This window comes from Acanthochromis polyacanthus, chromosome 13 (genome assembly GCF_021347895.1).
Source record: "Acanthochromis polyacanthus isolate Apoly-LR-REF ecotype Palm Island chromosome 13, KAUST_Apoly_ChrSc, whole genome shotgun sequence".
NCBI lineage: Eukaryota > Metazoa > Chordata > Actinopteri > Pomacentridae > Acanthochromis > Acanthochromis polyacanthus.
Genome location: NC_067125.1, coordinates 13,376,647 through 13,385,687, shown reverse-complemented (window position 1 = coordinate 13,385,687; position 9,041 = coordinate 13,376,647). Strand labels below are relative to the sequence as shown.

General features: G+C 39.0%; 1 pseudogene; it reads left to right on the top strand.

The window, feature by feature from the left end:
* The first annotated feature begins 2,583 nt into the window (after positions 1-2,583).
* LOC110954908 (beta-galactosidase-1-like protein 2) overlaps positions 2,584-9,041 on the top strand; it is a 30,726-nt pseudogene continuing 24,268 nt past the window's right edge.

Genomic DNA, 9,041 nt, shown 5'->3' with positions numbered 1-9,041 from the left:
GTACCTGTGTGTCTGTGGCATATTATATGTCACCAGCTTATTTGCCAAATACGGGACAGGATTTCTATATTTAGATAACATATCCATAAAGGTTTCTTTGGTCAATTTATAAAAGCAGTTTTCAATTGAGATAACTTACCATGTCAATATCCATTCTAAATCTCTGCAAATGTAGATGTTTATGATAAATATTGCAGTTTTATTTAAATTTAAATAATAAAATTAGCAGAGGTCAGTGAAATAATATATAAGTTGCAACTATTTGCACACACAACATGGTACACAAGTACAGTGTAAATGTCCAAAGTGTCTTTAAGTCGCAGATTGAATTTCCAAATGTGGTGCTTCCCAAGTAATTCTGAAGCATTGATATTTTATATTAAATTCTGATAATTTTCCAGGTATAATCCAAATATTTATTTTTCTTTCATCCCGTTTCAGTGATTTTATTCTTATTCAGGAATTGTAGATAAGATCAAGTATTATTGAACCTTATTATTCTGGGGATTTTAGGAGATGGGGATGTACATCCAGTAGTTAAGAAAACAAACAAACAAAAAGCCTAAACATACTCAATAAATCTTCCACTTCATTAAAACAGATCCCGTAAATGTAATGGCTACCATCTGCAGAAGACCATTCCCTCTCAGTTAATGGAATGCATTGCAAAAAATAATGATGGTGAAGACAACAACAGCAACAAGAACAAGAAAATCACTTCGAGAGCTCAGTACTCCGCCAAAGCTTCTCAGTCGTTGTATAATTTCCAACAGCTGAAATCTTGAAAAAATTTGTGGCAGAAATCATGGCACCATAGTATAGATGTATCCCCAAACAAAATGACCTTGCACTGAGCACAGGCGTGTGATGCATGTGTACGTTATGTACGGATACTGAATCGTGTGACCGGCCAGCAGGAACTGATGGACTCAGAAAGACCCCACAATTTCATCAACTGTTCCTTGTGTCATTTCCGATAGATAAGTCCTGATAAGTCTCGATAAGTCCGCAACGGTGGATTTGTAGCAGGATCGCAATCATGTGATCGTCAGCAGACAGATAGCGTAGCGTTCACTTGTTGTCATAGTTACAGTGACGCCATGATGCTATCTCGCAAAGATAAAGAAATCTTTATCAAATCTGTGGATCCAGACTATAAGCCCCATCACTGCTAAAAAATGTAATCATTTGGTCCTTGTGTCATCTCTGACCTTCCCTGAGTACTTCATCCAAATCCCTTGGTCTGTTGTGAGGGAGCTGGAGAGCATCCCCCTCACTAAGGAAAGTAGACATGCATATTGTACAGACTGATACAAGTTTATTTACTTTGTTTTGTGCTGGGGAGGGGGGGGACCTGTTAACCTTTCTCTCTCTTGAGGTGACTGCAGGAGGGCGTGTTCCATGGAGTGCAGCCACAGAACACCAGCAGTTGTCACTTACTGATTAGATGGAATTGAGAGATCAGAGAGGAGAGAGGGGAGGGGTTACAGGGGGAATTTCTGAATAAGTTTTATCTTCGTTTAGTATTTTTTGGGTTATTATGTGTTTTATTAAGTGTTTTTTCCCTTTGTATCAGACTGTTAATTGCATTTTTTTTAAATATAAAGGATATTTAATATTGTGTTTTTAATAGAACTGTGGGCAGGTCACAGAGGTGTGGGAGGAGAAGATAAGAGCCTGCAATCAGCGTAGTGTGTGTGAGAAGTAGGTGATCAGGCTGAAGCTCTGCTCTGCTGCTGCGACTGCCATCATCGGCTGCACCTGGGTGACTCCTTTGTCTGTTTGCTTGGTGAGGCTGTATGCTGTACATGGAAATGAGTAAAAATTGGAGCTCTGGAATGAAACTCCGTGCTGTTTGGCTGCTTTTTATGGTACCATCATGTCTTGCCTTTAATGCCTTTTGGTTCATCTGAATTGTAGAGGTTTGTCACCACCAAAACCCTACATCCGTTTTAAATAGTTTTACTAACAGACAGACAAACATAAATCAATTGTCACATAATTCCGTCGAGGCTCCACCTCCTTGGTGGAGTAAATATTACTAATATTATTGTTTTGAAATTATTTATTATTATATTTAAATTCAACAAAAGTTCATATTCTTATATATGTATAAATAATTAAAGGGATTCATTGAAGTGCTTATGTTTTTAATCATATAGTGAAAAAAAGTATAATTTAACCCCTCGACGTCAGTCGTAGCAAATTCACACCATACTGCTTTCATTCAGACTTCAGCCGAGATAGTGTATGCATTCCCGCAATGCTGCTTTGTGCATATTCAGTATGTACCTTGGAGCCTCTTGCAAGCACTGGTTTCTCGTAGAACCGGTCGGAGTGGGACCTAAATTATTACATATCTGTTATTATTCTTCTAAATTTATCTGTTCTTTGTGTAATAGACAACTTAACAATCTCCACTTAATTTAGCATCAGCTGAAAAGCAAAACACAATTACTTTAAAAAAAATATAATCGTAAATAAATTCAGGCGTCAAAGGGTTAAGGGGTGTATTGATAAGTTTCAAGTTCTACGTTTGCTAGTTTTGCGACGGTCCCTAAATACGCGCCACAATAGCCGCGTGTTACCAGCTGATACTTTAAACTGAGCTTCTTCAGATAAACACTGATCACATTGACTACTACAATAGCAAACTGCCTTTCATTTTGATCGATCCCGTCTTTTTAACCTCCAAATTTGGCTGCGGGTCTTGTCTTGGAGAGTCACATGACGCTGTCATGTCACCTCCGACAGGTTTTGCGAGATTTCCGCGCATCATTTCAACAAGAGGTGTGACAGACTCGTTCGGCCGGTTGACCAGACTACGGAAGAGAATTTCAGAAGAGGACAGGACGGCTGCCATGAGCTTCAATTCCCTGGAACATTAGAGCAGCTCAGGGAGCGGTGTTTGCAGCGTATGGAGCGATCTTCAGTGTTCTGCGTCCACATGTCGTTAAAGCAGCGATACATCTTCCTCCTGTGCCTTGTTGGAGGAACCATAATCACTTATGAGTTAACAAGGTAAGCATCAAAAACAAAAAATAAGAAAGTTAGTGTGTAAAAAGTAGTTTACTCTTCATAGGCATACAGATGAATTCTGGAATGACCACCCACCCACTGACACTTGTTTTTGTTTGTTTGTGGTCCAATTTCCTATCTGTCAGTTATTAATGTCTAAATGCAGAAGTCCCTGCTCAGTTATGTTGCTAAGAGACCAACCAAGCTGAACTTTCACCAGCGATGGAAAGTAACTGAGTACATCTACTCAAGTTACTGTGCTGAAGTACAATTTTGAAGTATTTACTTTACTTGAGCGATTCTGATACTACATTTAAGAAGGATTTTATGTCTCCTTTCCGCTCTAACTCAATGATTCAGCAGCTTTTGTTACTTTTAAAATAAAGATTTTAATACTAGATTTTGAAATCAAACACGAAGTTCAAGCTTCTTCCTCTGCCTCTGATGTCTCACAAAGAGAGGTCTGCAGTCGGGTCACATTTCAGACGAGTTGTCAACAGCTCCACCAAAAGGGGACTTTATTCCCATCTAATTTCCTCAAGGGGTTTCATTTCAATAGATGTTCAAATGGCCATGTACCTCACAGACGTCAGAGATTAGAGGATACAAGTCCAAAAAGTGAAACAGATTTGTGGAACTTTTTTCTTCTCTCCTCTTCACGCTAATCACCTGAGGACCCCACAGATTTACCTGATGCCTCCAGCAGATACAACTGTAGCATGCACAACAAGACTTCTTTGGTAATAAAGCAATCATAATAACTTATTGATTGCAAAATCAGTCAAAGCACCAAATACTTGTAATTTTGTATTTATTACACATTTGACTTATGTTTGCACACTTTCACTTAAGTAGGAGTGTGTTATTTTACTTGTAATGGAGTATTCACATTGCTGTACTGATACTCATCTAAGTAATTAACTTTGATATTTCACCTGCTTTATCTTTGGACTTTGGCATGATTGGCTGACAGGTTGTGTTTCCTGTCACTGTGTTTAACCTGTTTGTCTCAGTCTTGAAGTATCTTCATCCTGGTAAGTTTCATGTGGGCTCTCTTTCTGCTGCTCCAAGACAATCATGCCACTTTGTTGATTGATGTAGCCTAGATCTGTACAGGATAAATCTGTAACAGGATAAAATGACCTAACGTCTACCATTATCTCAAGCATCTGGCTCTTTTTACAATTGCATTCAGATGCTGTGATAACGCGTGAGAAGCACAAGTTAGAGCTGCTTTTTACCACTGTGAATATGAGATTTTGAAACAAATGCAACTGGCCTTCAAAACTTACCAAAGAGAAATGTGTTCCTTTAAGAGGCTGTACAATACTGGAAGAAAAAAAAAACTGACATTGTTTTGCAAACTTTAACCAGCTTGTTTAAGGAACTCTGTTTTCCTGCATAGATTTTCTTAGTGCAAAGTGTTTGGAACCTTTGTCATTCTAGGTGAAATGAACAGATATCCTTGGGGTGTTGCTGCACATTTTCAAATTAGTCCTAAATTTGCATGCCATTAGACAGTCACAAAAGTACTTTCTATGCAAAATTGTAGGCCTGTAGCTCAAATAGTTCTGAGTTGTGGGGGTCTGAAATTTTCAGAATTTGGCTATAAAAAGCCTCGCCAGTGTTTTTTTTTTTTTTTTTTTTTTTTTCTTCTCATCTTTAAGTGGTTATTCTCAGCCTCTAGACATACCAGAGAGCTGTGAGTTGGTAAACAAGGCCTCTGCATGTAGCTAGAGCCCCACAACATCCCCAGGTGTTTCCCTACACTCTGCAGGCCATGGGGGCTTGCTAAAAATGCTAAAATTAAGAGATACCTACTCACTAGTAGGGTTTGGGACCTTCAAAGTCCTAGAAATACTGCACAGAAGTGTTCTAACACCCCTGGGTTCCATTCTACACAAACTTGTGTGATAACTTAGCAAACTGGAGGCTTTCTGGGTACCTCAGTTTGGAAATATGAGCTCCCGAAGTTGGACAAGATTTTTAATTTTAAGGTCCCAAAGCCTACTAGTGAGTAGGTATCTCTTAATTTTTTATTTTAGCATGTTTAGCAAGCCGCCCATGGCCTGCAGAGTGTAGGGAAACACCTGGGGATGTTTGTGGGGCACTAGCTACATGCAGAGGCCTTGTTTACCAACTCACAGCTCTCTGGTATGTCTAGAGGCTGAGAAATAACCACTTAAAGATGCAAAAAAAAAATCCTGGTGAGGCTTTTTATAGCCCAAATTCTGAAAATTTCAGACCCCACAACTCAGAAACTATTTGAGCTACAGGCCTACAATTTTGCATAGAAAGTACTTTTGTGACTGTCTAATGGCATGCAAATTTAGGACTAATTTGAAAAGGTGCGGCAACCACCATCTGGTGAAACCACACGGAATGACCCACCTTTCTAATAAGGCACGGCGCTGGCAGAGGCATCCAAAATACGTTTTTGCATTGGACGTCATTCAAATCAGGCTTCACATTTATCATTCGGAGCTTTGTAGTGTTGATTTACATAGTGAAGCAAATTAGCTGTGCTGCTTTCTGGAGTGTCAACAATCGCAAGACCTGTTTTTGCTCGTTGTAGTTTCCTGTAGGGCAGGGGTGTCAAACATACGTCCCGTCGGCCGAAAACTGGTCCGCCAGAGGGTCCAATTCGGCCCGCGGACGACTTTGTAAAGTGTAAAAATTACAGAGACAATATTAACTGCAAATTGTAAATTTCCTGACCATGCATTTGTTTTGATCATAAAGTAAAATAATGTGTTGCTTGTTGTTCTTTTGTCATTGTGTGTCTAATTTTGTAATATTTGTCTTGTTTTTGTTGTTTTTTTGACTGAGTTTTGTTCTTTGTCTCATATTTTTGTCGTTTGTTCCTTTTGTCTCGCTTGTGTTTTTAGTCTCATTTTTGTCATTTGTGTTTGGTTGATTGTTTTGTTGTTTTGTCATTTTGTGTTTGTCTCTCATTTGTGTTGGTAGTCTATTTTCTTGTCATTTCGTGTCTCGCTTTTGTAATTTTTTGACCATTTTTTGTCGCTTTCTAACTTTTTTGTCCAATTTGTGTCTCATTTTTGTAATATTTGCCTTTTTTTTTTGTCTTTTCTTGTCGTGACTTTTGTCATTTTGATCATAAAGTTAAACACTAGCTCATTCAGTTTCAGATACCTGTGGTTAAATGTTTTGCACCTTTGTAGATAAACTGTGATCTGTAGGTCATAATGTGTAAATTATAAACTCAGACTTAATGTTGTTGAAATTGAATTTATTTTTTTAAGAAATTTCAGGTTGTTTATAATGTTCTATAAAAAGAACATTATGTAAAGAGAGTTCCTTAAATGTGAGCATTTTCAGAACTTTCAGTACTTTTCTGCACTACACAAAGGAAAAAATTGGGGTTGCGGTTATTATGGTGTGATTTTACTGGTCGCACCCACTAAAATGAGTGACCACACCTGCTTTAGGGTGCACAATTATGGCCAACATGATTATCATGCTATTACAAAAACTACTGATAATTATTAGCCTGTGTATCACAATAAATGCAAATTTTAGAGGTATTTTTATTGCACTTTAAAAGTCAGTATGAATTAAGGAAAGTTTCACGTGTCCTCAGAATGTGTCTTTCAGTTATTCAGCTCAAATACTGCAAAGATGGTTCATTGACTGTGTAACCTCTGCTTCTAGACGGGCTGTCACAAACGTCTGTAGCTATAAATGCAGCTGGATTACTGCTGTCCACAACCCCTTCAGGAAGAAGACTCTCTGTGTCTGTGAATAATAGAGTGACAGACACATGAATAAATGTGCAAGACGAGGCCTTTCTATCACTTCTTTCTGATCAATAATTTAAATGAAATATTTCTGAATTCTCAGTACAGTTGATGTTTTAATTCATGTGCTAGCGCGTTTGTTTGAGCAGCAGCTTGAAAATAGCTCAGAAGTGATTGTTGGTTAACAACTGTTCAAATGGACTGCTTTTCAGTCACTGTTTCATATTTGTTCTACTGTCTGATAACAGAAACAGAAAATTACGTAAATGAGAACAGCTTTATGGGGAATTTGGCTGTTATAAAATGCCAAAAAAACAAAACAAATGTGAGCACAGAGAGCGGGAGAAAAGCAAACGGATATAAACAAATTCACGTTGCACTTAAGCACAACAGGTGACGTCAAAAACATATTAACTCAGTCCATTCATTCTTTATTTGTTTCAAATCACTCTTAAAAGCTTCTTCCTTCTCTAAATGTATCAGCTTTATAATTTCCACAAAGCTCTGACCTGTGGGCATACGGTCAAAACTCACCGTAAACATTTGCCATGTGTTTCACATTCCCCACGCAATTTGCAAGATTTTTCCTGTTGTTGCGAGGGCCATGTTATCAAAAACAAAAACAATCCTGTGTCTTCATTTCCTCAGATTCTGGCAGTGCATGAAGACTCTTCTGTTCACTCTTGCAGCCAATAACAGAACATTTGATGTGTTTTGCCCATGGCTGCGACATTTTACTTTTGGCAGAAGCAGCTTGATAAAGTAAATAAACCTGATGGACTGTGAGGCAGCTGCTCATTTTACATGGTTCACCTGGAAGCAGCAGGCAGTGAAGGGCAGGAGGTTATGCAAAGTTTGAGCTAGATGACTTTGGCTTGTGGTAGTACGTAGGACTTAGGTCACATTCTTAGTCATTTGTAAAGCTGGGGGCTCCAGGAATAGCAAAAATAAATATCTCTATTTCTTAATAGCTTTTACTTTACACTTCCAAGTTTATAACAACAACAAAACACAATTAAAATGGATTTTTACCATATGAGACCATCAACATTTAAATATTAAAGCACTGCTTTCGCTTTTGTGTCATACAGTATTTCTGGTAATGTACAAATCTGCATTGAAAAAAGAAATTGCTCTTTTCACTTGAATTCAGGGCATATCATAGACAGAAATACAAGTAGCCAAAACAACTCGCTGAACATGTGCTTATCGATGGACGCTACGATTTACCGATGTTCCTAAACGCCTCACAGTTGAAGTCAGGTGGGCGTCAACTGCGCAGGCGACTCGGACAGTTGGTGGGACCTAATACTGCTTTGAAAACAGAAAAGTAAGGTGCTGTAATGTAAATGTACTCTCTCTAAAACCCAAGCAATGCATCTACAAGGGTTGTTTTCTAATGAGCGGAGCATTTTAAACGTCAGACTTGCAGTCGCTCGTGTTCATTCAAGTCGTGTAAACTCCATGTATTCGAGGACATTTGAGCTGGAGCATATTCTGCTCTGTGAGACTGACTTTTCTTGTATATAAGTCGAGGAAAATGACAACCGTCTGAGTTTGTTTCACAGTATCATGCAGCAAAAAATCATGCTTTTGTGGAAAAGCATGATTTAGTTCACGTCGTACTTCCTGTTATGTGGCTCTTACGCATGCGCATCTGGCACTGGGGTCAAATAGTGCAGGCTGAGCTTTGATCCAGCTGCAGAAGTACAGAAAATTATCTTCACAGCTGCAACCTGTGTTTTCCTCCTCAGAAGCTTCCCTGAAACCAGAAGAATGGACCGTGTGGAGGGTCTGAGGGCGCTGTCGCCTCAGTTCACTCTGGAGAAGAAGCCCTTCGGATCCTGGGAGGCTCCATCCATTATTTTCGTGTTCCCAGAGCCTACTGGGAGGACCGCCTGCTGAAGATGAAGGCCTGTGGCGTCAATACCCTCACTACGTAGGTCTCACTGCTACTCAGAGCTGGATCAATGTACAGCAGAGGACTGAAATGTCAGACATTGATAGTTGTTTTACTGGAGAAGATGACACATAGATCCATTGAAATCTGAGTAAAGGAAAGCTGACAAAATTCATGAGTTAAAGTTTTATGAAGTACTTCTGAAGGAAAACAACAGTGTAAATCATGGCAATACTGTAAAGAGACCAAGAAGTGTGTTTTCTTTTTCCAGATATGTGCCGTGGAACCTTCATGAGCCAGAGCGAGGGGTCTTCAACTTTGAGGGTGACCTGGATATAGAGTGAGCGACTGATGGAGGGAAAGTC